At 52.4% G+C, this 22,861-nt stretch overlaps 1 protein-coding gene across 3 annotated transcripts in view; it reads left to right on the forward strand.

Moving 5' to 3' along the window:
- Positions 1–22,861, forward strand: part of prima1 (proline rich membrane anchor 1) — a 542,280-nt gene that overhangs the window by 307,052 nt on the left and 212,367 nt on the right. The window lies entirely within an intron of this gene.

The following is a 22,861-nucleotide window of genomic DNA, read 5'->3' on the forward strand; positions in this document are numbered from 1 at the left end:
ACAACTCCCTGACGCTGTACAGCTGCCTGACTCTGTACAACTATCTGACCCTGTACAACCCCCTGACCCTGTACATCTCCCTGAACCTACATCTCACTGACCCTGTACAATTCCCTGACCCTACAACTCACTGACTCTGTACAACTCCCTCACACTGTACAACTCCCTGACTCTACAACTTGCTGACCCTGTACAACTCCCTGATTCTAGCACTCCCTGTCTTTGTACAACTACCTGACCCTGTACAACTCCCTGTCTCTACAACTTCCTGACCCTGTACATCTCCATGACTCTGTACAACTCCCTGACTTTACAACTCCCTGACTCTAAAACTCCCTGACCCTATACAACTCCCTGACCCTGTACAACTCCCTGACCCTACAACACCCTGGCCCTGTACAACTCCCTGACCGTGTACAACTCCCTGACTCTTTGCCACTCCCTGACCCTGTACAACTCCCTGACCCTGTACAACTCCCTGACTCTACAACTGCCTGACCTTGTACAACTCCCTGACTCTTTGCCACTCCCTGACCCTGTACAACTCCCTGACCCTGTACAACTCCCTGACTCTACAACTGCCTGACCTTGTACAACTCCCTGACTCTACCACTCCCTGACCCGGACAACTCCCTGACTCTACAACTCCCTGACTCTTTACAACTCCCTGACTCTACAACTACCTGACCCTGTACAGCTTCCTGACCCTGTACAACTCCCTGACCCGTATAACTCCCTGACCCTGTACATCTCCCTGACTCTACAACTCCCTGAATCTACAACTACCTGACCATGTACAACTCCCTGACCCTGTACAACTCCCTGACCCGTATAACTCCCTGACGCTGTACAACTCCCTGACTCTAGAACTCCCTGACCCTAAACAACTCCCTGACCCTAAACAACTCCCAGACCCTACAACTCCCTGACTCTATACAACTCCATGACCCTACAACTCCCTGTCCCTGATAAACTCCCCGAATCTACCACTCCCTGACCCTATACAACTCCCTGACCCTGTACAACTCCCTGACACTACAACACCCTGACCCTGTACAACTCCCTGACCGTGTACAACTCCCTGACTCTTTGCCACTCCCTGACCCTGTACAACTCCCTGACCCTGTACAACTCCCTGACTCTACAACTGCCTGACCTTGTACAACTCCCTGACTCTTTGCCACTCCCTGACCCTGTACAACTCCCTGACCCTGTACAACTCCCTGACTCTACAACTGCCTGACCTTGTACAACTCCCTGACTCTACCACTCCCTGACCCGGACAACTCCCTGACTCTACAACTCCCTGACTCTTTACAACTCCCTGACTCTACAACTACCTGACCCTGTACAGCTTCCTGACCCTGTACAACTCCCTGACCCGTATAACTCCCTGACCCTGTACATCTCCCTGACTCTACAACTCCCTGAATCTACAACTACCTGACCATGTACAACTCCCTGACCCTGTACAACTCCCTGACCCGTATAACTCCCTGACGCTGTACAACTCCCTGACTCTACAACTCCCTGACCCTAAACAACTCCCTGACCCTAAACAACTCCCTGACCCTACAACTCCCTGACTCTATACAACTCCATGACCCTACAACTCCCTGTCCCTGATAAACTCCCCGAATCTACCACTCCCTGACCCTGTACAACTCCCTGACTTTACAACTCCCTGACTCTACAACTACCTGACCCTGTACAACTCCCTGACTTTACAACTCCCTGCCTCTACAACTCCCTGACCCTGTACAAATCCCTGACTTTAAAACTCCCTGACTCTACAACTACCTGACCATGTACAAATCCCTGACTTTACAACTCCCTGCCTCTACAACTCCCTGACCCTGTACAAATCCTTGACTTTAAAACTCCCTGACTCTACAACTACCTGACCATGTACAAATCCCTGACTTTACAACTCCCTGCTTCTACAACTCCCTGACCCTGTACAACTCCCTGACCCTGTACAACTCCCTGACCCCGTACAACTCCCTGACCCTGTACAACTCCCTGACCCTAACACTCCCTGACCCTGTACAACTCCCTGACCCTGTACAACTCCCTGACACCGTACAACTCCCTTACCCGTATAACTCCCTGACGCTGTACAACTCCCTGACTTTAAAACTCCCTGACTCTACAACTACCTGACCCTGTACAACTCCCTGACTTTACAACTCCCTGCCTCTACAACTCCCTGACCCCGTACAACTCCCTGACCCCGTACAACTCCCTGACCCTGTACAACTCCCTGACCCTTTACAACTCCCTGACCCTACAACTCCCTGACCCTCTACAACTCCCTGACCCTGTACAACTCTATGACCCTACAACTCCCTGACTCTACAACTCCCTGACCCTGTACAACTCCCCGACCCTACAACTCCCTGACCTTGTACAACTCCCTGACCCTGTACAACTCCCTGACTCTACAACTCCCTGAATGTACAACTACCTGACGCTGTACAACTCCCTGACTTTAAAACTCCCTGTCTCTGCAACTACCTGACCCTGTACAACTCCCTGACTTTACAACTCCCTGCCTCTACAACTCCCTGACCCTGTACAACTCCCTGACCCTGTACAACTGCCTGACTCTGTACAACTATCTGACCCTGTACAACCCCCTGAATGTACAACTCCCTGACCCTGTTAAACTCCCCGAATCTCCAACTCCCTGAACCTCTACAAGACCCTGACTCTGTACAACTCCCTGACCCTACAACACCCTGACCCTGTACAACTCCCTGACCGTGTACAACTCCCTGACTCTTTGTCACTCCCTGACCCTGTACAACTCCCTGACCCTGTACAACTCCCTGTATCTACAACTCCCTGACCCTGTACAACTCCCTGACTCTGTACAACACTCTGACTATACAACTCCCTGACACTGTAGAACTCCTGTACAACTCCCTGACGCTGTACAGCTGCCTGACTCTGTACAACTATCTGACCCTGTACAACCCCCTGACCCTGTACAACTCCCTGAACCTACATCTCACTGACCCTGTACAATTCCCTGACCCTACAACTCACTGACTCTGTATAACTCCCTCACACTGTACAACTCCCTGACTCTACAACTTGCTGACCCTGTACAACTCCCTGATTCTAGCACTCACTGGCTTTGTACAACTACCTGACCCTGTACAACTCCCTGTCTCTACAACTTCCTGACCCTGTACATCTCCATGACTCTGTACAACTCCCTGACTTTACAACTCCCTGACTCTAAAACTCCCTGACCCTATACAACTCCCTGACCCTGTACAACTCCCTGACCCTACAACACCCTGACCCTGTACAACTCCCTGACCGTGTTAACTCCCTGACTCTTTGCCACTCCCTGACCCTGTACAACTCCCTGACCCTGTACAACTCCCTGACTCTACAACTGCCTGACCTTGTACAACTCCCTGACTCTACCACTCCCTGACCCGGACAACTCCCTGACCCTGTACAACTCCCTGACTCTACAACTCCCTGACTTTAAAACTCCCTGACTCTACAACTACCTGACCCTGTACAACTCCCTGACTTTACAACTCCCTGCCTCTACAACTCCCTGACCCCGTACAACTCCCCGACCCTACAACTCCCTGACTCTACAACTCCCTGACCCTGTACAACTCCCTGACCCTACAACTCCCTGACCTTGTACAACTCCCTGACTCTACAACTCCCTGAATCTACAACTACCTGACGCTGTACAACTCCCTGACTTTAAAACTCCCTGTCTCTACAACTACCTGACCCTGTACAACTCCCTGACTTTACAACTCCCTGCCTCTACAAATCCCTGACCCTGTACAACTCCCTGACCCCGTACAACTCCCTGACCCTGTACAACTGCCTGACTCTGTACAACTATCTGACCCTGTACAACCCCCTGACCCTGTACAACTCCCTGACCCTCTACAACTCCCTGACTCTACAACTCCCTGACCCTGTACAACTCCCCGACCCTACAACTCCCTGACCTTGTACAACTCCCTGACCCTGTACAACTCCCTGACTCTACAACTCCCTGAATCTACAACTACCTGACGCTGTACAACTCCCTGACTTTAAAACTCCCTGTCTCTACAACTACCTGACCCTGTACAACTCCCTGACTTTACAACTCCCTGCCTCTACAACTCCCTGACCCCGTACAACTCCCTGACCCCGTACAACTCCCTGACCCTGTACAACTCCCTGACCCTTTACAACTCCCTGACCCTACAACTCCCTGACCCTCTACAACTCCCTGACCCTGTACAACTCTATGACCCTACAACTCCCTGACTCTACAACTCCCTGACCCTGTACAATTCCCCGACCCTACAACTCCCTGACCTTGTACAACTCCCTGACCCTGTACAACTCCCTGACTCTACAACTCCCTGAATCTACAACTACCTGACGCTGTACAACTCCCTGACTTTAAAACTCCCTGTCTCTACAACTACCTGACCCTGTACAACTCCCTGACTTTACAACTCCCTGCCTCTACAACTCCCTGACCCTGTACAACTCCCTGACCCCGTACAACTCCCTGACCCTGTACAACTGCCTGACTCTGTACAACTATCTGACCCTGTACAACCCCCTGACCCTGTACAACTCCCTGAACCTACATCTCACTGACCCTGTACAACTCCTTGACCCTGTACAACTCCCTGTCTCTACAACACCCTGACCCTGTACATCTCCATGACTCTGTAAAACTCCCTGACTTTAAAACTCCCTGACTCTACAACTACCTGACCCTGTACAACTCCCTGACTTTACAACTCCCTGCCTCTACAACTCCCTGACCCTGTACAACTCCCTGACCCTCTACAACTCCCTGACCCTACAACTCCCTGACCCTCTACAACTCCCTGACCCTGTACAACTCCTTGACCCTGTACAACTTCCTGACTCTACAACTCCCTGACCATGTACAAATCCCTGACTTTACAACTCCCTGCCTCTAGAACTCCCTGACCCTTTACAACTCCCTGACCCTACAACTCCCTGACCCTCTACAACTCCCTGACCCTGTACAACTCTATGACCCTACAACTCCCTGACTCTACAACTCCCTGACCTTGTACAACTCCCTGACCCTGTACAACTCCCTGACTCTACAACTCCCTGAATCTACAACTACCTGACGCTGTACAACTCCCTGACTTTAAAACTCCCTGTCTCTACAACTACCTGACCCTGTACAACTCCCTGACTTTACAACTCCCTGCCTCTACAACTCCCTGACCCTGTACAACTCCCTGACCCCGTACAACTCCCTGACCCCGTACAACTCCCTGACCCTGTACAACTGCCTGACTCTGTACAACTATCTGACCCTGTACAACCCCCTGACCCTGTACAACTCCCTGACCCTCTACAACTCCCTGACTCTACAACTCCCTGACCCTGTACAACTCCCCGACCCTACAACTCCCTGACCTTGTACAACTCCCTGACCCTGTACAACTCCCTGACTCTACAACTCCCTGAATCTACAACTACCTGACGCTGTACAACTCCCTGACTTTTTATACTCCCTGTCTCTACAACTACCTGACCCTGTACAACTCCCTGACTTTACAACTCCCTGCCTCTACAACTCCCTGACCCTGTACAATTCCCTGACCCTGTACAACTGCCTGACTCTGTACAACTATCTGACCCTGTACAACCCCCTGAATCTACAACTCCCTGACCCTGTTAAACTCCCCGAATCTCCAACTCCCTGAACCTCTACAAGACCCTGACTCTGTACAACTCCCTGACCCTACAACACCCTGACCCTGTACAATTCCCTGACCGTGTACAACTCCCTGACACTTTGCCACTCCCTGACCCTGTACAACTCCCTGACCCTGTACAACTCCCTGTCTCTACAACTCCCTGACCCTGTACAACTCCCTGACTCTACAACTCCCTGACTCTGTACAACACTCTGACTCTACAACTCCCTGACACTGTAGAACTCCTGTACAACTCCCTGACGCTGTACAGCTGCCTGACTCTGTACAACTATCTGACCCTGTACAACCCCCTGACCCTGTACATCTCCCTGAACCTACATCTCACTGACCCTGTACAATTCCCTGACCCTACAACTCACTGACTCTGTACAACTCCCTCACACTGTACAACTCCCTGACTCTACAACTTGCTGACCCTGTACAACTCCCTGATTCTAGCACTCCCTGTCTTTGTACAACTACCTGACCCTGTACAACTCCCTGTCTCTACAACTTCCTGACCCTGTACATCTCCATGACTCTGTACAACTCCCTGACTTTACAACTCCCTGACTCTAAAACTCCCTGACCCTATACAACTCCCTGACCCTGTACAACTCCCTGACCCTACAACACCCTGGCCCTGTACAACTCCCTGACCGTGTACAACTCCCTGACTCTTTGCCACTCCCTGACCCTGTACAACTCCCTGACCCTGTACAACTCCCTGACTCTACAACTGCCTGACCTTGTACAACTCCCTGACTCTTTGCCACTCCCTGACCCTGTACAACTCCCTGACCCTGTACAACTCCCTGACTCTACAACTGCCTGACCTTGTACAACTCCCTGACTCTACCACTCCCTGACCCGGACAACTCCCTGACTCTACAACTCCCTGACTCTTTACAACTCCCTGACTCTACAACTACCTGACCCTGTACAGCTTCCTGACCCTGTACAACTCCCTGACCCGTATAACTCCCTGACCCTGTACATCTCCCTGACTCTACAACTCCCTGAATCTACAACTACCTGACCATGTACAACTCCCTGACCCTGTACAACTCCCTGACCCGTATAACTCCCTGACGCTGTACAACTCCCTGACTCTACAACTCCCTGACCCTAAACAACTCCCTGACCCTAAACAACTCCCTGACCCTACAACTCCCTGACTCTATACAACTCCATGACCCTACAACTCCCTGTCCCTGATAAACTCCCCGAATCTACCACTCCCTGACCCTATACAACTCCCTGACCCTGTACAACTCCCTGACCCTACAACACCCTGACCCTGTACAACTCCCTGACCGTGTACAACTCCCTGACTCTTTTCCACTCCCTGACCCTGTACAACTCCCTGACCCTGTACAACTCCCTGACTCTACAACTGCCTGACCTTGTACAACTCCCTGACTCTTTGCCACTCCCTGACCCTGTACAACTCCCTGACCCTGTACAACTCCCTGACTCTACAACTGCCTGACCTTGTACAACTCCCTGACTCTACCACTCCCTGACCCGGACAACTCCCTGACTCTACAACTCCCTGATTCTTTACAACTCCCTGACTCTACAACTACCTGACCCTGTACAGCTTCCTGACCCTGTACAACTCCCTGACCCGTATAACTCCCTGACCCTGTACATCTCCCTGACTCTACAACTCCCTGAATCTACAACTACCTGACCATGTACAACTCCCTGACCCTGTACAACTCCCTGACCCGTATAACTCCCTGACGCTGTACAACTCCCTGACTCTACAACTCCCTGACCCTAAACAACTCCCTGACCCTAAACAACTCCCTGACCCTACAACTCCCTGACTCTATACAACTCCATGACCCTACAACTCCCTGTCCCTGATAAACTCCCCGAATCTACCACTCCCTGACCCTGTACAACTCCCTGACTTTACAACTCCCTGACCCTGTACAACTCCCTGACTCTACAACTCCCTGACCCTGTACAACTCCCTGACCCCGTATAACTCCCTGATCCTGTACAACTCCCTGACCCTGTAGAACTCCCTATCTGTACAACTCCCTGACCCTGTACAACTCCCTGACCCTACAACACCCTGACCCTGTACAACTCCCTGACCCTGTACAACTCCCTGACCCTACAACTCCCATACCCTGTACAACTCCCTGTTTCCACATCTCCCTGACCCTGTACAACTCCCTGACCCTCTACAACTCCCTGACCCTGTACAACTCCCTGACCCTACAACTCCCTGACCCTGTACAACTCCCTGACCCTGTACAACTCCCTGACACCGTACAACTCCCTGACTCTACAACTCCCTGACCCTCTACTATTGCCTGACCCTCTGCAACTCCCTGACCCTACAACTCCCTGACCCTCCCACTCCCTGACCCTGTACAACTCCCTGACCCTACAACTCCCTGACCCTACAACTCCCTGACCCTCTACAACTGCCTGACCCTCTACAACTCCCTGACTCTACAACTACAACTACCTGAATCTACAACTCCCTGACTCTTTACAACTCCCTGACTCTACAACTACCTGACCCTGTACAACTCCCTGACTTTAAAACTCCCTGACTCTACAACTACCTGACCCTGTACAACTCCTCTACAACTCCCTGACGCTGTACAACTCCCTGACCCTGTACAACTCCCTGTCTCTACATCTCCCTTACCCTGTACAACTCTCTGACCCTCTACAACTCCCTGACCCTGTACAACTCCCTGACCCTACAACCCCCCGACCCTGTACAACTCCCTGACCCTGTACAACTCCCTGACTCTGTACAACTCCCTCACTCTACAACTCCCTGACTTTACAACTACCTGACCCTGGACAACTCCCTGACCGTCTACAACTCCCTTACTCTACAACTCCCTGACTCTGGACAACTTCCTGACTCTACAACTCCCTGACCTTGGAGAACTCCTTGACCCTGTACAACTCCCTGACTCTGTACAACTCCCTGACCCTGTAGAACTCCCTGACTCTACAACTCCCTGCCTCTACAACTCCCTGACTCTACAGCTCCCTGACCCCGTACAACTCCCTGACCCTGTAGAACTCCCTATCTCTACAACTCCCTGACCCTGTACAACTCCCTGACTCTACAACTCCCTGACTCTGTACAACACTCTAACTCTACAACTCCCCGACACTGTACAACTCCTGTACAACTCCCTGACCCTGTACAACCCCCTGACCCTGTACAACTCCCTGAATCTACAACTACCTGACGCTGTACAACTCCCTGACTTTAAAACTCCCTGACTCTACAACTACCTGACCCTGTACAACTCCCTGCCTCTACAACTCCCTGACCCTGTACAACTCCCTGACCCCGTACAACTGCCTGACCCTGTACAACTCCCTGTCTCCACATCTCCCTGACACTCTACAACTCCCTGACCCTGTACAACTCCCTGACCCTACAACTCCCTAACCCTGTACAACTCCCTGTCTCCACATCTCCCTGACCCTGTACAACTCCCTGACCCTCTACAACTCCCTGACCCTGTACAGCTCCCTGACCCTACAACTCCCTGACCCTGTACAACTCCCTGACCCTGTACAACTCCCTGACACCGTACAACTCCCTGACTCTACAACTCCCTGACCCTCTACTATTGCCTGACCCTCTGCAACTCCCTGACCCTACAACTCCCTGACCCTCCCACTCCCTGACCCTGTACAACTCCCTGACCCTACAACTCCCTGACCCTCTACAACTGCCTGACCCTCTACAACTCCCTGACTCTACAACTACCTGAATCTACAACTCCCTGACTCTACAACTACCTGACCCTATACAACTCCCTGACTTTAAAACTCCCTGACTCTACAACTACCTGACCCTGTACAACTCCCTGACTTTACAACTCCCTGCCTCTACAACTCCCTGACCCTGTACAACTCCCTGACCCCGTACAACTCCCTGACCCTGTACAACTCCCTGTCTCTACATCTCCCTTACCCTGTACAACTCTCTGACCCTCTACAACTCCCTGACCCTGTACAACTCCCTGACCCTACAACCCCCCGACCCTGTACAACTCCCTGACCCTGTACAACTCCCTGACCCTGTACAACTCTATGACCCTACAACTCCCTGACTCTACAACTCCCTGACCCTGTACAACTCCCTGACCCTACAACTCCCTGACCTTGTACAACTCCCTGACCCTGTACAACTCCCTGACTCTACAACTCCCTGAATCTACAACTACCTGACGCTGTACAACTCCCTGACTTTAAAACTCCCTGTCTCTACAACTACATGACCCTGTACAACTCCCTGACTTTACAACTCCCTGCCTCTACAACTCCCTGACCCTGTACCACTCCCTGACCCCGTACAACTCCCTGACCCTGTACAACTCCCTGACTCTACAACTCGCTGAATCTACAACTCCCTGACTCTTTACAACACCCTGACTCTACAACTACCTGACGCTGTACAACTCCCTGACTTTAAAACTCCCTGGCTCTACAACTACCTGACCCTGTACTACTCCCTGACACTACAACTCCCTGACCCTACAACTCCCTGACCCTCTACAACTCCCTGACTCTACAACTACCTGACACACTACAACTCCCTGACCCTGTACAACTCCCTGACCGTCTACAACTCCCTGACTCTGTACAACTCCCTGACTCTGCAACTCCCTGACCCTGGACAACGCCCTGACTCTACAACTCCCTGACTCTGGACAACTCCCTGACTCTACAACTCCCTGACCCTGGAGAACTCCCTGACCGTGTACAACTCCCTGACTCTGTACAACTACCTGACTCTGTACAACTCCCTCACTCTACAACTCCCTGACTCTTTACAACTCCCTGACTTTACAACTACCTGACCCTGGACAACTCCCTGACCGTCTACAACTCCCTGACTCTGTACAACTACCTGACTCTGTACAACTCCCTCACTCGACAACTCCCTGACTCTTTACAACTCCCTGACTTTACAACTACCTGACCCTGGACAACTCCCTGACCGTCTACAACTCCCTTACTCTACAACTCCCTGACTCTGGACAACTCCCTGACTCTACAACTCCCTGAACTTGGAGAACTCCTTGACCCTGTACAACTCCCTGACTCTGTACAACTCCCTGACCCTGTAGAACTCCCTGACTCTACAACTCCCTGCCTCTACAACTCCCTGACTCTACAGCTCCCTGACCCCGTACAACTCCCTGACCCTGTAGAACTCCCTATCTCTACAACTCCCTGACCCTGTACAACTCCTCTACAACTCCCTGACGCTGTACAACTCCTGACCCTGTACAACTCCCTGACCCTGTACAACCCCCTGACCCTGTACAACTCCCTGAATCTACAACTACCTGACGCTGTACAACTCCCTGACTTTAAAACTCCCTGACTCTACAACTACCTGACCCTGTACAGCTCCCTGCCTCTACAACTCCCTGACCCTGTACAACTCCCTGACCCCGTACAACTCCCTGACCCTGTACAACTCCCTGTCTCCACATCTCCCTGACCCTGTACAACTCCCTGACCCTCTACAACTCCCTGACCCTGTACAACACCCTGACCCTACAACTCCCTTACCCTGTACAACTCCCTGTCTCCACATCTCCCTGACCCTGTACAACTCCCTGACCCTGTACAACTCTATGACCCTACAACTCCCTGACTCTACAACTCCCTGATCCTGTACAACTCCCTGACCCTACAACTCCCTGACCTTGTACAACTCCCTGACCCTGGACTACTCCCTGACTCTACATCTCCCTGACCCCGTACAACTCCCTCACTCTACAACTCCCTGACTCTTTACAACTCCCTGACTCTACAACTACCTGACCCTGTACAACTCCCTGACCCTACAACTCCCTGTCCCTGTACAACTCCCTGACTCTACAACTACCTGACACACTACAACTCCCTGACCCTGTACAACTCCCTGACCCTACAAATCCCCGACCCTGTACAACTCCCTGACCGTGTACAACTCCCTGACTCTGTACAACTCCCTGACTCTACAACTCACTGACTCTACAATTCCCAGACCCTGTACAACTCCCTGACCCTGTACAAATCCTTGACTCCAGAACTCCCTGACCATGTACAACTCCCTTTACTCTACAACTCCCTGACCCTCTGGAACTCCCTGACCCCACAACTCCCTGACCCTACAACTCCCTGACCCTCTACAACTCCCTGACCCTCTACAACTCCCTGACCCTGTACAACTCCCTGACCCTACAAATCCCTGACCCTGTACAACTCCCTGACCGTGTACAACTCCCTGACTCTGTACAACTCCCTGACTCTACAACTCCCTGACTCTACACTTCCCGGACCCTGTACAACTCCCTGACCCTGGACAAATCCTTGACTCCAGAACTCCCTGACCATGTACAACTCCCTGACTCTACAACTCCTTGACTCTACAACTCCCTGACTCGACAATTCCCGGACCCTGTACAACTCCCTGACTCTGTACAACTCCCTGACTCTGCAACTCCCTGACCCTGGACAACGCCCTGACTCTACAACTCCCTGACTCTGGACAACTCCCTGACTCTACAACTCCCTGACCCTGGAGAACTCCCTGACCGTGTACAACTCCCTGACTCTGTACAACTACCTGACTCTGTACAACTCCCTCACTCTACAACTCCCTGACTCTTTACAACTCCCTGACTTTACAACTACCTGACCCTGGACAACTCCCTGACCGTCTACAACTCCCTGACTCTGTACAACTACCTGACTCTGTACAACTCCCTCACTCGACAACTCCCTGACTCTTTACAACTCCCTGACTTTACAACTACCTGACCCTGGACAACTCCCTGACCGTCTACAACTCCCTTACTCTACAACTCCCTGACTCTGGACAACTCCCTGACTCTACAACTCCCTGAACTTGGAGAACTCCTTGACCCTGTACAACTCCCTGACTCTGTACAACTCCCTGACCCTGTAGAACTCCCTGACTCTACAACTCCCTGCCTCTACAACTCCCTGACTCTACAGCTCCCTGACCCCGTACAACTCCCTGACCCTGTAGAACTCCCTATCTCTACAACTCCCTGACCCTGTACAACTCCTCTACAACTCCCTGACGCTGTACAACTCCTGACCCTGTACAACTATCTGACCCTGTACAACCCCCTGACCCTGTACAACTCCCTGAATCTACAACTACCTGACGCTGTACAACTCCCTGACTTTAAAACTCCCTGACTCTACAACTACCTGACCCTGTACAGCTCCCTGCCTCTACAACTCCCTGACCCTGTACAACTCCCTGACCCCGTACAACTCCCTGACCCTGTACAACTCCCTGTCTCCACATCTCCCTGACCCTCTACAACTCCCTGACCCCGTACAACTCCCTGACCCTGTACAACTCCCTGTCTCCACATCTCCCTGACCCTGTACAACTCCCTGACCCTCTACAACTCCCTGACCCTGTACAACACCCTGACCCTACAACTCCCTTACCCTGTACAACTCCCTGTCTCCACATCTCCCTGACCCTGTACAACTCCCTGACCCTCTACAACTCCCTGACCCTGTACAGCTCCCTGACCCTGTACAGCTCCCTGACCCTACAACTCCCTAACCCTGTACAACTCCCTGACCCTGTACAACACCCTGACACCGTACAACTCCCGACTCTACAACTCCCTGACCCTCTACTATTGCCTGACCCTCTGCAACTCCCTGACCCTACAACTCCCTGACCCTCCCACTCCCTGACCCTCCCACTCCCTGACCCTGTACAACTCCCAGACCCTACAACTCCCTGACCCTCTACAACTGCCTGACCCTCTACAACTCCCTGACTCTACAACTACCTGAATCTACAACTCCCTGACTCTTTACAACTCCCTGACTCTACAACTACCTGACCCTATACAACTCCCTGACTTTAAAACTCCCTGACTCTACAACTACCTGACCCTGTACAACTCCCTGCCTCTACAACTCCCTGACCCTGTACAACTCTCTGACTCTCTACAACTCCCTGACCCTGTACAACTCCCTGACCCTACAACCCCCTGACCCTGTACAACTCCCTGACCTTACAACTCCCTGCCTCTACAACTCCCTGACCCCGTACAACTCCCTGACCCTGTACAACTCCCTGTCTCTACATCTCCCTGACCCTGTACAACTCTCTGACCCTCTACAACTCCCTGACCCTGTACAACTCCCTGACCCTACAACCCCCTGACTCTGTACAACTCCCTGACCCTGTACAACTCACTGACACCGTACAAATCCCTGACTCTACAACTCCCTGACCCTCTACAATTGCCTGACCCTCTGCAACTCCCTGACCCTACAACTCCCTGACCCTCCCACTCCCTGACACTTTACAACTCCCTGACCCTACAACTCCCTGACCCTCTACAACTCCCTGACCCTGTACAGCTCCCTGACCCTGTACAGCTCCCTGACCCTACAACTCCCTGACCCTGTACAACACCCTGACCCTGTACAACACCCTGACACCGTACAACTCCCGACTCTACAACTCCCTGACCCTCTACTATTGCCTGACCCTCTGCAACTCCCTGACCCTACAACTCCCTGACCCTCCCACTCCCTGACCCTGTACAACTCCCTGACCCTACAACTCCCTGACCCTCTACAACTGCCTGACCCTCTACAACTCCCTGACTCTACAACTACCTGAATCTACAACTCCCTGACTCTTTACAACTCCCTGACTCTACAACTACCTGACCCTATACAACTCCCTGACTTTAAAACTCCCTGACTCTACAACTACCTGACCCTGTACAACTCCCTGCCTCTACAACTCCCTGACCCTGTACAACTCTCTGACTCTCTACAACTCCCTGACCCTGTACAACTCCCTGACCCTACAACCCCCTGACCCTGTACAACTCCCTGACTTTACAACTCCCTGCCTCTACAACTCCCTGACCCCGTACAACTCCCTGACCCTGTACAACTCCCTGTCTCTACATCTCCCTGACCCTGTACAACTCTCTGACCCTCTACAACTCCCTGACCCTGTACAACTCCCTGACCCTACAACCCCCTGACCCTGTACAACTCCCTGACCCTGTACAACTCCCTGACTCTTTGCCACTCCCTGACTCTACAACTACCTGACCCTGTACAACTCCCTGACTTTAAAACTCCCTGACTCTACAACTACCTGACCCTGTACAACTCTGTACAACTCCCTCACTCTACAACTCCCTGACTTTACAACTACCTGACCCTGGACAACTCCCTGACCGTCTACAACTCCCTTACTCTACAACTCCCTGACTCTGGACAACTTCCTGACTCTACAACTCCCTGACCTTGGAGAACTCCTTGACCCTGTACAACTCCCTGACTCTGTACAACTCCCTGACCCTGTAGAACTCCCTGACTCTACAACTCCCTGCCTCTACAACTCCCTGACTCTACAGCTCCCTGACCCCGTACAACTCCCTGACCCTGTAGAACTCCCTATCTCTACAACTCCCTGACCCTGTACAACTCCCTGACTCTACAACTCCCTGACTCTGTACAACACTCTAACTCTACAACTCCCCGACACTGTACAACTCCTGTACAACTCCCTGACCCTGTACAACCCCCTGACCCTGTACAACTCCCTGAATCTACAACTACCTGACGCTGTACAACTCCCTGACTTTAAAACTCCCTGACTCTACAACTACCTGACCCTGTACAACTCCCTGCCTCTACAACTCCCTGACCCTGTACAACTCCCTGACCCCGTACAACTGCCTGACCCTGTACAACTCCCTGTCTCCACATCTCCCTGACACTCTACAACTCCCTGACCCTGTACAACTCCCTGACCCTACAACTCCCTTACCCTGTACAACTCCCTGTCTCCACATCTCCCTGACCCTGTACAACTCCCTGACCCTCTACAACTCCCTGACCCTGTACAGCTCCCTGAGCCTACAACTCCCTGACCCTGTACAACTCCCTGACCCTGTACAACTCCCTGACACCGTACAACTCCCTGACTCTACAACTCCCTGACCCTCTACTATTGCCTGACCCTCTGCAACTCCCTGACCCTACAACTCCCTGACCCTCCCACTCCCTGACCCTGTACAACTCCCTGACCCTACAACTCCCTGACCCTCTACAACTGCCTGACCCTCTACAACTCCCTGACTCTACAACTACCTGAATCTACAACTCCCTGACTCTACAACTACCTGACCCTATACAACTCCCTGACTTTAAAACTCCCTGACTCTACAACTACCTGACCCTGTACAACTCCCTGACTTTACAACTCCCTGCCTCTACATCTCCCTGACCCTGTACAACTCCCTGACCCCGTACAACTCCCTGACCCTGTACAACTCCCTGTCTCTACATCTCCCTTACCCTGTACAACTCTCTGACCCTCTACAACTCCCTGACCCTGTACAACTCCCTGACCCTACAACCCCCTGACCCTGTACAACTCCCTGACCCTGTACAACTCCCTGACCCTGTACAACTCTATGACCCTACAACTCCCTGACTCTACAACTCCCTGACCCTGTACAACTCCCTGACCCTACAACTCCCTGACCTTGTACAACTCCCTGACCCTGTACAACTCCCTGACTCTACAACTCCCTGAATCTACAACTACCTGACGCTGTACAACTCCCTGACTTTAAAACTCCCTGTCTCTACAACTACATGACCCTGTACAACTCCCTGACTTTACAACTCCCTGCCTCTACAACTCCCTGACCCTGTACCACTCCCTGACCCCGTACAACTCCCTGACCCTGTACAACTCCCTGACTCTACAACTCGCTGAATCTACAACTCCCTGACTCTTTACAACACCCTGACTCTACAACTACCTGACGCTGTACAACTCCCTGACTTTAAAACTCCCTGGCTCTACAACTACCTGACCCTGTACTACTCCCTGACACTACAACTCCCTGACCCTACAACTCCCTGACCCTCTACAACTCCCTGACTCTACAACTACCTGACACACTACAACTCCCTGACCCTGTACAACTCCCTGACCGTCTACAACTCCCTGACTCTGTACAACTCCCTGACTCTGCAACTCCCTGACCCTGGACAACGCCCTGACTCTACAACTCCCTGACTCTGGACAACTCCCTGACTCTACAACTCCCTGACCCTGGAGAACTCCCTGACCGTGTACAACTCCCTGACTCTGTACAACTACCTGACTCTGTACAACTCCCTCACTCTACAACTCCCTGACTCTTTACAACTCCCTGACTTTACAACTACCTGACCCTGGACAACTCCCTGACCGTCTACAACTCCCTGACTCTGTACAACTACCTGACTCTGTACAACTCCCTCACTCGACAACTCCCTGACTCTTTACAACTCCCTGACTTTACAACTACCTGACCCTGGACAACTCCCTGACCGTCTACAACTCCCTTACTCTACAACTCCCTGACTCTGGACAACTCCCTGACTCTACAACTCCCTGAACTTGGAGAACTCCTTGACCCTGTACAACTCCCTGACTCTGTACAACTCCCTGACCCTGTAGAACTCCCTGACTCTACAACTCCCTGCCTCTACAACTCCCTGACTCTACAGCTCCCTGACCCCGTACAACTCCCTGACCCTGTAGAACTCCCTATCTCTACAACTCCCTGACCCTGTACAACTCCTCTACAACTCCCTGACGCTGTACAACTCCTGACCCTGTACAACTATCTGACCCTGTACAACCCCCTGACCCTGTACAACTCCCTGAATCTACAACTACCTGACGCTGTACAACTCCCTGACTTTAAAACTCCCTGACTCTACAACTACCTGACCCTGTACAGCTCCCTGCCTCTACAACTCCCTGACCCTGTACAACTCCCTGACCCCGTACAACTCCCTGACCCTGTACAACTCCCTGTCTCCACATCTCCCTGACCCTCTACAACTCCCTGACCCCGTACAACTCCCTGACCCTGTACAACTCCCTGTCTCCACATCTCCCTGACCCTGTACAACTCCCTGACCCTCTACAACTCCCTGACCCTGTACAACACCCTGACCCTACAACTCCCTTACCCTGTACAACTCCCTGTCTCCACATCTCCCTGACCCTGTACAACTCCCTGACCCTGTACAACTCTATGACCCTACAACTCCCTGACTCTACAACTCCCTGATCCTGTACAACTCCCTGACCCTACAACTCCCTGACCTTGTACAACTCCCTGACCCTGGACTACTCCCTGACTCTACATCTCCCTGACCCCGTACAACTCCCTCACTCTACAACTCCCTGACTCTTTACAACTCCCTGACTCTACAACTACCTGACCCTGTACAACTCCCTGACCCTACAACTCCCTGTCCCTGTACAACTCCCTGACTCTACAACTACCTGACACACTACAACTCCCTGACCCTGTACAACTCCCTGACCCTACAAATCCCCGACCCTGTACAACTCCCTGACCGTGTACAACTCCCTGACTCTGTACAACTCCCTGACTCTACAACTCACTGACTCTACAATTCCCAGACCCTGTACAACTCCCTGACCCTGTACAAATCCTTGACTCCAGAACTCCCTGACCATGTACAACTCCCTTTACTCTACAACTCCCTGACCCTCTGGAACTCCCTGACCCCACAACTCCCTGACCCTACAACTCCCTGACCCTCTACAACTCCCTGACCCTCTACAACTCCCTGACCCTGTACAACTCCCTGACCCTACAAATCCCTGACCCTGTACAACTCCCTGACCGTGTACAACTCTCTGACTCTGTACAACTCCCTGACTCTACAACTCCCTGACTCTACACTTCCCGGACCCTGTACAACTCCCTGACCCTGTACAAATCCTTGACTCCAGAACTCCCTGACCATGTACAACTCCCTGACTCTACAACTCCTTGACTCTACAACTCCCTGACTCGACAATTCCCGGACCCTGTACAACTCCCTGACTCTGTACAACTCCCTGACTCTGCAACTCCCTGACCCTGGACAACGCCCTGACTCTACAACTCCCTGACTCTGGACAACTCCCTGACTCTACAACTCCCTGACCCTGGAGAACTCCCTGACCGTGTACAACTCCCTGACTCTGTACAACTACCTGACTCTGTACAACTCCCTCACTCTACAACTCCCTGACTCTTTACAACTCCCTGACTTTACAACTACCTGACCCTGGACAACTCCCTGACCGTCTACAACTCCCTGACTCTGTACAACTACCTGACTCTGTACAACTCCCTCACTCGACAACTCCCTGACTCTTTACAACTCCCTGACTTTACAACTACCTGACCCTGGACAACTCCCTGACCGTCTACAACTCCCTTACTCTACAACTCCCTGACTCTGGACAACTCCCTGACTCTACAACTCCCTGAACTTGGAGAACTCCTTGACCCTGTACAACTCCCTGACTCTGTACAACTCCCTGACCCTGTAGAACTCCCTGACTCTACAACTCCCTGCCTCTACAACTCCCTGACTCTACAGCTCCCTGACCCCGTACAACTCCCTGACCCTGTAGAACTCCCTATCTCTACAACTCCCTGACCCTGTACAACTCCTCTACAACTCCCTGACGCTGTACAACTCCTGACCCTGTACAACTATCTGACCCTGTACAACCCCCTGACCCTGTACAACTCCCTGAATCTACAACTACCTGACGCTGTACAACTCCCTGACTTTAAAACTCCCTGACTCTACAACTACCTGACCCTGTACAGCTCCCTGCCTCTACAACTCCCTGACCCTGTACAACTCCCTGACCCCGTACAACTCCCTGACCCTGTACAACTCCCTGTCTCCACATCTCCCTGACCCTCTACAACTCCCTGACCCCGTACAACTCCCTGACCCTGTACAACTCCCTGTCTCCACATCTCCCTGACCCTGTACAACTCCCTGACCCTCTACAACTCCCTGACCCTGTACAACACCCTGACCCTACAACTCCCTTACCCTGTACAACTCCCTGTCTCCACATCTCCCTGACCCTGTACAACTCCCTGACCCTCTACAACTCCCTGACCCTGTACAGCTCCCTGACCCTGTACAGCTCCCTGACCCTACAACTCCCTAACCCTGTACAACTCCCTGACCCTGTACAACACCCTGACACCGTACAACTCCCGACTCTACAACTCCCTGACCCTCTACTATTGCCTGACCCTCTGCAACTCCCTGACCCTACAACTCCCTGACCCTCCCACTCCCTGACCCTCCCACTCCCTGACCCTGTACAACTCCCTGACCCTACAACTCCCTGACCCTCTACAACTGCCTGACCCTCTACAACTCCCTGACTCTACAACTACCTGAATCTACAACTCCCTGACTCTTTACAACTCCCTGACTCTACAACTACCTGACCCTATACAACTCCCTGACTTTAAAACTCCCTGACTCTACAACTACCTGACCCTGTACAACTCCCTGCCTCTACAACTCCCTGACCCTGTACAACTCTCTGACTCTCTACAACTCCCTGACCCTCTACAACTCCCTGACCCTACAACCCCCTGACCCTGTACAACTCCCTGACTTTACAACTCCCTGCCTCTACAACTCCCTGACCCCGTACAACTCCCTGACCCTGTACAACTCCCTGTCTCTACATCTCCCTGACCCTGTACAACTCTCTGACCCTCTACAACTCCCTGACCCTGTACAACTCCCTGACCCTACAACCCCCTGACCCTGTACAACTCCCTGACCCTGTACAACTCACTGACACCGTACAAATCCCTGACTCTACAACTCCCTGACCCTCTACAATTGCCTGACCCTCTGCAACTCCCTGACCCTACAACTCCCTGACCCTCCCACTCCCTGACCCTTTACAACTCCCTGACCCTACAACTCCCTGACCCTCTACAACTCCCTGACCCTGTACAGCTCCCTGACCCTGTACAGCTCCCTGACCCTACAACTCCCTGACCCTGTACAACACCCTGACCCTGTACAACACCCTGACACCGTACAACTCCCGACTCTACAACTCCCTGACCCTCTACTATTGCCTGACCCTCTGCAACTCCCTGACCCTACAACTCCCTGACCCTCCCACTCCCTGACCCTGTACAACTCCCTGACCCTACAACTCCCTGACCCTCTACAACTGCCTGACCCTCTACAACTCCCTGACTCTACAACTACCTGAATCTACAACTCCCTGACTCTTTACAACTCCCTGACTCTACAACTACCTGACCCTATACAACTCCCTGACTTTAAAACTCCCTGACTCTACAACTACCTGACCCTGTACAACTCCCTGCCTCTACAACTCCCTGACCCTGTACAACTCTCTGACTCTCTACAACTCCCTGACCCTGTACAACTCCCTGACCCTACAACCCCCTGACCCTGTACAACTCCCTGACTTTACAACTCCCTGCCTCTACAACTCCCTGACCCCGTACAACTCCCTGACCCTGTACAACTCCCTGTCTCTACATCTCCCTGACCCTGTACAACTCTCTGACCCTCTACAACTCCCTGACCCTGTACAACTCCCTGACCCTACAACCCCCTGACCCTGTACAACTCCCTGACCCTGTACAACTCACTGACACCGTACAAATCCCTGACTCTACAACTCCCTGACCCTCTACAATTGCCTGACCCTCTGCAACTCCCTGACCCTACAACTCCCTGACCCTCCCACTCCCTGACCCTTTACAACTCCCTGACCCTACAACTCGCCTGACCCTCTACAACTGCCTAACCCTCTGCAACTCACTGACCCTTTACAACTCCCTGACCCTACAACTCCCTGACCCTCTACAACTCCCTGACCCTGTACAACTCTATGACCCTACAACTCCCTGACTCTACAACTCCCTGATCCTGTACAACTCCCTGACCCTACAACTCCCTGACCTTGTACAACTCCCTGACCCTGGACTACTCCCTGACTCTACATCTCCCTGACCCCGTACAACTCCCTCACTCTACAACTCCCTGACTCTTTACAACTCCCTGACTCTACAACTACCTGACCCTGTACAACTCCCTGACCCTACAACTCCCTGACCCTACAACTCCCTGTCCCTGTACAACTCCCTGACTCTACAACTACCTGACACACTACAACTCCCTGACCCTGTACAACTCCCTGACCCTACAAATCCCCGACCCTGTACAACTCCCTGACCGTGTACAACTCCCTGACTCTGTACAACTCCCTGACTCTACAACTCACTGACTCTACAATTCCCAGACCCTGTACAACTCCCTGACCCTGTACAAATCCTTGACTCCAGAACTCCCTGACCATGTACAACTCCCTTTACTCTACAACTCCCTGACCCTCTGGAACTCCCTGACCCCACAACTCCCTGACCCTACAACTCCCTGACCCTCTACAACTCCCTGACCCTCTACAACTCCCTAACCCTGTACAACTCCCTGACCCTACAAATCCCTGACCCTGTACAACTCCCTGACCGTGTACAACTCCCTGACTCTGTACAACTCCCTGACTCTACAACTCCCTGACTCTACACTTCCCGGACCCTGTACAACTCCCTGACCCTGTACAAATCCTTGACTCCAGAACTCCCTGACCATGTACAACTCCCTGACTCTTCAACTCCTTGACTCTACAACTCCCTGACTCTGTACAACTCCCTGACTCTACAACTCCCTGACTCGACAATTCCCGGACCCTGTACAACTCCCTGACCCTGTACAAATCCTTGACTCCAGAACTCCCTGACCATGTACAACTCCCTGACTCTACAACTCCCTGACTCTACAACTCCCTGACCCTGTACAACTCCCAGACTTTACAACTCCATGACTCTACAACTCCCTGACCCTCTGCAACTCCGTGACCCCACAACTCCCTAACCCTACAACTCCCTGACCCTCTACAACTCCCTGACCCTACAACTCCCTGACCCTCTACAACTCCCTGACCCTCTACAACTCCCTGACCCTGTACAACTCCCTGACCGTGTACAACTCCCTGACTCTGTACAACTCCCTGACTCTACAACTCCCTGACCCTCTACTATTGCCTGACCCTCTGCAACTCCCTGACCCTACAATTCCCAGACCCTCCCACTCCCTGACTTTACAACTACCTGACCCTGGACAACTCC

The sequence above is a fragment of the Hypanus sabinus genome, chromosome 2 (genome assembly GCF_030144855.1).
Source record: "Hypanus sabinus isolate sHypSab1 chromosome 2, sHypSab1.hap1, whole genome shotgun sequence".
In the NCBI taxonomy this organism is placed as follows: Eukaryota; Metazoa; Chordata; class Chondrichthyes; order Myliobatiformes; family Dasyatidae; genus Hypanus; species Hypanus sabinus.